The sequence below is a fragment of the Mytilus edulis genome, chromosome 6 (genome assembly GCF_963676685.1).
Source record: "Mytilus edulis chromosome 6, xbMytEdul2.2, whole genome shotgun sequence".
Lineage (NCBI taxonomy): Eukaryota > Metazoa > Mollusca > Bivalvia > Mytilida > Mytilidae > Mytilus > Mytilus edulis.
In genome coordinates, this window is record NC_092349.1 from 21,980,530 (window position 1) to 21,989,733 (window position 9,204).

At 32.1% G+C, this 9,204-nt stretch overlaps 2 long non-coding RNA genes across 2 annotated transcripts; both read left to right on the plus strand.

Annotated features, from left to right (window-relative positions):
* The first annotated feature begins 1,008 nt into the window (after nt 1-1,008).
* On the plus strand, nt 1,009-2,993 carry LOC139526022 (uncharacterized). The gene is made up of 2 exons (XR_011665090.1): nt 1,009-1,348; nt 2,760-2,993. It is a non-coding gene; the product is annotated as an uncharacterized lncRNA (long non-coding RNA).
* Nucleotides 2,994-7,294: 4,301 nt separating this feature from the next.
* LOC139526023 (uncharacterized) lies at nt 7,295-9,204 on the plus strand. Its single transcript, XR_011665091.1, has 2 exons — nt 7,295-7,542; nt 8,971-9,204. It is a non-coding gene; the product is annotated as an uncharacterized lncRNA (long non-coding RNA).

Consider the following 9,204-nt stretch of genomic DNA (forward strand, 5'->3'; position numbering starts at 1 on the left):
TGAAGAGAAGTACAAAGGGTATATGATGATATTGAAGAGACGTACAAAGGGTATATGACAATATTGAAGAGACGTACAAAGAATATATGACAATATTGAAGAGACGTACAAAGGATATATGACGATATTGAAGAGAAATGTCAAAGGAAATGACAATATTGAAGAGATACTAGTATGCAGAAGGTCCATGACAATATCAATGTGGCTTTGGGTCTGAAATAAAATCCATATGATTTTCAAGTAATTTTGTAAGATCTAGACCAACTATTATCTGCTACTTCAAAATCGAGCAATCTTATAGAGACATGCATCACGAAATGACAATATTGATGAGACAGGCATAAGGAAATGACATTGACTATTGTAGGGAAATGCAGATGAAAATGACAATATTGAAGAGATATGCAAAAGGAAATGACAATCTAAAGTAGACATACACAAGGAAAGAACAATATTAATGAGGCATTCACAAAAAATAATATTGAAGAGACATGCAGATGTAAATGACAATATTAAAGAGAAAAGCAAAAGGAAATGCTACATTATCAGCAAATTACAATAATTCAAATGTTTTGACACCTTTGTTTATCATTTAAATACTTAGAACTAACCGCTTACTTAACTGGAAAACAGACCCCTCCCGAAAGGATATCGTGTAACAATTCCTATATCCTTTATCCGTTTCCGCTTCCGCTTCACTTAATTTACTATATATAGACCATTAAATGCTACTCGTCTGTATCAAGAACTTTGTGTTATAGATACAGGTATGTTAAATAAACTTTATGTTAATGCAATTACTAATATATTTAGAAACAAATTTTCTAGCTTATATCAATCCGAGTAATTTTTTCAAGATGAATTTGTTTTACGGATATGTGATACACAAGGTTGTTAAAACCAACTGCACAATTTTTGTGAATATTCAAACTAGAAACAGAAACAAACTGCTAATGGTATATAAGCCTAATCTTTTTATCAGACCTGTTTGGCTACTCGGTATTGTTTGAAATCCAAGTACAGTTGAATAATAGACAGTGGAAAGTGAGTTGAATGAGTTAATATAAACATATTCATTTCAATTAAACAGGACTACCTTTGACGCATCATGAGAGCCTACATTTGTGTTTGTTTCATCTTATTTTATTTTACAGGACTACCTTTGACGCATCATGAGAGCCTACATTGGTGTTTGTTTCATCTTATTACATATTTTACAGAACTACCTTTGATGCATCATGAGAGCCTACATCGGTGTTTGTTTCATCTTATTTTATTTTACAGGACTACCTTTGACGCATCATGAGAGCCTACATCGGTGTTTGTTTCATCTTATTATGTTTGACAGGTGAGTTAAATTATCCGTAGAGTGTTTTTCGTTTCTATATTTTATATAGATTTGACCGTTGGTTTTCCTGTTTGAATGGTTTTGCACTGGTAATTTTTAGGGCCTGTTTAAGCTTACTGTTCGGTATGAGCAAAGGCTCCATGTTGACGACCGTACATTGACCTATAATGGTTCATTTTTACAAATTTTGACTTGAATGGAGGGTTGTTTCGTTAACAATCATACCACATCTTCTTAGACATGTTATATCTATTGACAAAATTAACCATGATTCCCCTTTGAAACAAAGCTGATCAAATTATTCTAATTTACTACGTATGAACATGAAATTTATTATGTCTCCAGCATCCATATCTTATATGTTAACTGTTCGAAAGCAATTCCTATTCTAACCAACTGCGTCCTGAATCGCTCTCAGAGTATCCTGACAGATGTCCTCAGCGTTGTTAATCACTTTTTAAAATGTATGAACATTATTGTAACAGGTTTAGTAATTTCTTTTTTGGTCCATATTCAGACTTCATTGTCAGATTTTTATAAATGTGATCATAGTAGCATGCTCTTCTTCTTCGACTCTCTCTTTCAAACCGGTCAAATCCATAACTAGCTCCAATCTTATACATTTGGTTATAGTTTCATTTACACTCACCAATTTCTACATATGACTTAGAGATCAGGCTGCTTAGCCCAATATATATAGATTTGCTTGTATTGTGTACTTGATAGTCTTCATCTAAAATTTGACTTAACGACCAGCTTAACCAACAGTAAGGTTACGAATTGAATCACTTGAAATGAACACGTTTGCGCTTTTAATATATATTACAGTGTTTTAGTTCTCAATGAGTCAAATATACATTTGAAAAAAGGACATGGAATTATAAACACCAATCCATACTTTATATTAGAAAACATTTGATGCAGATATTAACATTAATCATTTAAGTATTCCATAAGCTCGTATAACATTAATCCATGTTTTTGCTGAAATTAATCGGCACAAACTTACAATACGGTAACTGAAGCGCATTTTGATAAACAATATTTTACAGTGAAACTCGAGATCTCGAGATCTAATAATAAAAGAAACATCATAGAGCTGATACAACCGTTTATGAACATAAAAATAGTCAAAAATTTAACAGGATTCTTACCTGGGGGTTAATCAGTCTTTGATTTCACAAATTTTAATAAATGAAATTCCATATGCTAGTAGTCCTTTCTAATTTTATGACAGTAAACACTTTATAGCAACTTGTGATTCCAATGGAAAGATTCACTATTTTGATTTTACTTAATCTATTGATGTAAGTATTAACACTTTGTAAAAATAAATAACATTTCTGAATTTTTATTCGTTACCTGATACTCATAATATTGTTTTAACAATTGACTGTAATTTCTCTTATAGGATTTGAGTATACTGACGCTGCAAAAAAGTGTTTTAGTATGGTTGACTGTGGAATCTTTGCTGGTGGTTGCAAGCCATACTGTGTTGAAAAATTATGTGTCGGTACAGCAGAATGCGTCGGAAACATGGAGTGCTGCTGTGGAGGTTGTATATTTGGATAATCAGAAGAGAAATACAGGACAAGAAGATCATTTACCAACTTATTTACCCGCAATAAATCATGCAATTTGAAAATTGTTTTATTAGTTTTAATAAAAGTGAATATATAGTAAATAAAAATAATTGAAATAATACATACATCACAGTTTCACCGATGCTTGTATTTAAGATCATTGATTATGTTGATTGTATTTATCCAATTAAACATACAATAAAAGATATTACATACAATCAGGTCTGCTCAAATTCTTGACTAGTTCGTTAAATTCATATTTTTAGACAAACATTATCCCTACCACACATAGAAATGAGGGGTCTCGGTGGCCGAGTGGTCTAGTTAGTAACTACTGTAATGAGGGCTGTGAGTTCGAACCCCGCTCGTGTGGATGCACTCGATTCCAATCTAAATTTCCAGGGTTGTCAGTTTCAATATCGAAGGTCGGTGATTTTCTCCGGGCAGTCGAAAAAGCCCAAAATTGGCACTTAAAAGGAGGGTTAAACACCAACAATCAATCAACACATATAAAAAAACGGTCTTACTTGGATTCAAAACAAAAAATAATGACCAACATAGATACAATTGTCTTGTTTAAGGGACATGTTATCAATATTCTGAATACAAAACTAATTTGATTAAAACAAACTAACATAAACAAGAATCTAGATTTTTCAAATGACAGCATAATTGTTACATTTAGCATGCTCAGGGAAACAACGGTGGTCATCGATTAATCAATCTGTACCTCTATTCATACAAGACTGATGTCATATGGAAGCCTCTTAAAATAATGAAAGAAATCTAGCTTTATCATTGAAATTTACTGTCCATAAAGAGGTGTACTATTACTGATTGATTTAAAGTTAAGTGACAATGTGTATCGCATTATGAAATAATAGATACAACAGATATTTTAAGTTCTGCCTCAAATCTTACATCTGGAAAATAGAGAATGAGGGTCGATTGACACAAAATATAACGACCAAAATATGATCTTGGATTACCAACTTGGAACGTTCCATTTCAGACGCCCGTAGTACATATGTATCTCTCTGCTGGTAAATTATTTCAGACCTTGTATTTCCCATCAAGATTTTTGATAGATTGTTGTGGTTTTAAGGAAGATATGAAAATGACCAATCCAACTGGTTAAGTTTTACTCATTCCTTTGGAAATTGTATGGACAACATTACGAGTTGATTGACCATTATGGTATATATGTTTGACAGGTGGCGTCTGTAGCGTCGGATGTGTCCTAAATATTGTATCCACAATCCCGTTCTGTAGTAAAAGAGGGACGAAAGATATCAAAGGGACAGTCAAACTCATAAATCTAAAACAAACTGACAACGCCATGGCTAAAAATGAAAAAGACAAACAGAAAAACAATAGTACACATGACACAACATAGAAAACTAAAGAATAAACAACACGAACCCCACCAAAAACTAGAGGTGATCTATCGTGTTTTATACCTTAGTATTTATCATTCGGTTATTTAGTGGGTATGAGGGTAAGGCTTTGTCAGATTGTCTTTGATTTATGATTTTTAATATTTCTTATGTATCTCCTTTCTCTATTTTTAAGTATGCATCAAATGTCAAAATCCTATTAATAACCTGACATCTTTCGTGAAACAATTGAAAATGACCAGTCTTAAATTATCTCATTTTTGTATATGTATGAACAGAAAAAGGACGATAAAGATTTCCCATCTTTATACTAGATACCTAAATATATACTAGTATACACGATTTATTAACTGGTTGTCTTCTTTTTTACTAAGAATCTGGCTTAAATTCTAGCTACAACTCTTTCTACCGTTTAATATGAGCTGAACAAATATGATATAATGTCGAAAAAAAAAATCTTAAAGTTTATCAAAAAATAATTTCATCATAATCATTGCAATTTTCTAGCTATAACACACATTTTTAATATTATTCAAATTTTTAATTTACATTTAAGGCCATTTATGGAATCCTTTGAAAGTACACTATGAATAACACCCGATGTATGCACGCAAGCCACTTGATTCTTCGTGGTAGTATATCTGCCTTTCAAATTTTATTTAAGCTTTCTGGAAAGCAAAAATCGATAAACAACAGATTAACAGTCCTATATTTGTTTTTTTTGTTTGTCTGGTAGTTTTTTGTTTGGTTTCAATATATTGTGTCTAGTTGTAGGATTTAGAATCCTTTTATTTAAATCATTATCTGCACAGAAACGTTAAAATGAATACAATTCATAAGTCGTAGAGAAAAAGATTGTCATAAAGGAGGGGCGAAAGCTACCAGAGGGACATTGAAACTCATAGATCGTACAAAGGGTATATGACAATATTAAAGAGACGTACAAACGGTATATGACGATATTGAAGAGACGTACAAAGGGAATATGACGATATTGAAGAGACGTACAAAGGGTATATGACGATATTGAAGAGACGTACAACGGGTATATGACAATATTGAAGAGACGTACAAAGGGTATATGACAATATTAAAGAGACGTACAAAGGGTATATGACAATATTGAAGAGACGTACAAAGGGTATATGACGATATTGAAGAGACGTACAACGGGTATATGACAATATTGAAGAGACGTACAAAGGGTATATGACAATATTGAAGAGATGTACAAAGGGTATATGACAATATTAAAGAGACGTACAAAGGGTATATGACAATATTGAAGAGACGTACAAAGGGTAAATGCCAATATTGAAGAGACGTACAAAGGGTATATGACAATATTGAAGAGATGTACAAAGGGTATATGACAATATTAAAGAGACGTACAAAGGGTATATGACAATATTGAAGAGAAGTACAAAGGGTATATCGTCGCTGGGCTTCTAAAATGTCGTATATGACTTTTTTGGCTAAAAATACTTTTTGACACCAATGGTCTGGGCGGGAGGAAATCTTTGGTATTACAAAATAGCATACAGTTAGACCAATCAAAATGTGTGAAATAAGACATATTACAAAATTGCCAATGTCAGTTCTTTGTAAAGTTTGCTTCAAAAATGTTGTATGAAAACTTGAAAATCGTTGTAGAATGGCTTTGGGGAAAAAATAATTGTACATTTCTTTATTTCTGTGAAAATCATTTAAGTTCTTGGATAATCCAGAAATGTCAAAGTTTTTATTTCACTGCTATTTACAAAAATGTTCAAGTTCACATACGACATTTTGGAAGCATGCATTTTGCCAAAATTTTCAAAGCCTGTTTGTGAGATATTTTTTTCTTGAAAAAATTGTTATTTACAACATTTTAGAAGCCCAGCGACGATATGATGATATTGAAGAGACGTACAAAGGGTATATGACAATATTGAAGAGACGTACAAAGGATATATGACAATATTGAAGAGACATACAAAGGGTATATGACGATATTGAAGAGAAATGTCAAAGGAAATGACAATATTGAAGAGATACTAGTATGCAGAAGGTCAATGACAATATCAATGTGGCTTTGGGTCTGAAATAAAATCCATATGATTTTCAAGTAATTTTGTAAGATCTAGACCAACTATTATCTGCTACTTCAAAATCGAGCAATCTTATAGAGACATGCATCACGAAATGACAATATTGATGAGACAGGCATAAGGAAATGACATTGACTATTGTAGGGAAATGCAGATGAAAATGACAATATTGAAGAGATATGCAAAAGGAAATGACAATCTAAAGTAGACATACACAAGGAAAGAACAATATTAATGAGGCATTCAAAAAAAATAATATTGAAGAGACATGCAGATGTAAATAACAATATTAAAGAGAAAAGCAAAAGGAAATGCCACAATATCAGCAAATTACAATAATTCAAAAGTTTTCACACTTTTGTTTATCATTTAAATACTTACAACTAACAGCTTACTTAACTGGAAAACAGACCCCTCCCGAAAGGAGATCGTGTTACAATCCCTGTATCCTTTATCCGTTTCCGCTTCCGCTTCACTTAATTTACTATATATAGACCATTAAATGCTACTCGTCTGTATCAAGAACTTTGTGTTATAGATACAGGTATGTTAAATAAACTTCAGGTTAATGCAATTACTAATATATTTAGAAACAGATTTTCTAACTTATATCAATCCGAGTAATTTTTTCAAGATGAATTTGTTTTACGGATATGTGATACACAAGGTTGTTAAAACCAACTGCACAATTTTTGTGAATATTCAAACTAGAAACAGAAACGAACTGCTAATGGTATATAAGCCTAATCATTTTATCAGACCTGTTTGGCTACTCGGTATTGTTTGAAATCCAAGTACAGTTGAATAATAGACAGTTGAAGTGAGTTGAATGAGTTAATATAAACATATTCATTTCAATTAAACAGGACTACCTTTGACGCATCATGAGAGCCTACATTTGTGTTTGTTTCATCTTATTTTATTTTACAGGACTACCTTTGACGCATCATGAGAGCCTACATTGGTGTTTGTTTCATCTTATTACATATTTTACAGAACTACCTTTGATGCATCATGAGAGCCTACATCGGTGTTTGTTTCATCTTATTTTATTTTACAGGACTACCTTTGACGCATCATGAGAGCCTACATCGGTGTTTGTTTCATCTTATTATGTTTGACAGGTGAGTTAAATTATCCGTAGAGTGTTTTTTCGTTTCTATATTTTATATAGATTTGACCGTTGGTTTTCCTGTTTGAATGGTTTTGCACTGGTAATTTTTAGGGCCTGTTTAAGCTTACTGTTCGGTATGAGCAAAGGCTCCATGTTGACGACCGTACATTGACCTATAATGGTTCATTTTTACAAATTTTGACTTGAATGGAGGGTTGTTTCGTTAACAATCATACCACATCTTCTTAGACATGTTATATCTATTGACAAAATTAACCATGATTCCCCTTTGAAACAAAGCTGATCAAATTATTCTAATTTACTACGTATGAACATGAAATTTATTACGTCTCCAGCATCCATATCTTATATGTTAACTGTTCGAAAGCAATTCCTATTCTAACCAACTGCGTCCTGAATCGCTCTCAGAGTATCCTGACAGATGTCCTCAGCGTTGTTAATCACTTTTTAAAATGTATGAACATTATTGTAACAGGTTTAGTAATTTCTTTTTTGGTCCATATTCAGATTTCATTGTCAGATTTTTATAAATGTGATCATAGTAGCATGCTCTTCTTCTTCGACTCTCTCTTTCAAACCGGTCAAATCCATAACTAGGTCCAATCCTATACATTTGGTTATAGTTTCATTTACACTCACCAATTTCTACATATGACTTAGAGATCAGGCTGCTTAGCCCAATATATATAGATTTGCTTGGTATTGTGTACTTGATAGTCTTCATCTAAAATTTGACTTAACGACCAGCTTAACCAACAGTAAGGTTACGAATTGAATCACTTGAAATGAACAAGTTTGCGCTCTTAATATATATTACAGTGTTGTAGTTCTCAATGAGTCAAATATACATTTGAAAAAAGGACATGGAATTATAAACACCAATCCATACTTTATATTAGAAAACATTTGATGCAGATAGTTTAATAAACATTAATCATTTAAGTATTCCATAAGCTCGTATAACATTAATCCATGTTTTTGCTGAAATTAATAACATTCAACGGCACAAAATTACAATACGGTAACTGAAGCGCATTTTGATAAACAATATTTTACAGTGAAACTCGAGATCTCGAGATCTAATAATAAAAGAAACATCATAGAGCTGATACAACCGTTTATGCACATAAAAATAGTCAAAAATTGAACAGGATTCTTACCTGGGGGTTAATCAGTCTTTGATTTCACAAATTTTAATAAATGAAATTCCATATGCTAGTAGTCCTTTCTAATTTTATGACAGTAAACATTTTATAGCAACTTGTGATTCCAATGGAAAGATTCACTATTTTGATTTTACTTAATCTATTGATGTAAGTATTAACACTTTGTAAAAATAAATAACATTTCTGAATTTTTATTCGTTACCTGATACTCACAATATTGTTTTAACAATTGACTATAATTTCTCTTATAGGATTGGAGTATACTGACGCTGCAAAAAAGTGTTTTAGTATGGTTGACTGTGGAATCTTTGCTGGTGGTTGCAAGCCATACTGTGTTGAAAAATTATGTGTCGGTACAGCAGAATGCGTCGGAAACATGGAGTGCTGCTGTGGAGGTTGTATATTTGGATAATCAGAAGAGTAATACAGGACAAGAAGAATATTTACCAACTAATTTACCCGCAATAAATCATGCAATTTGAAAA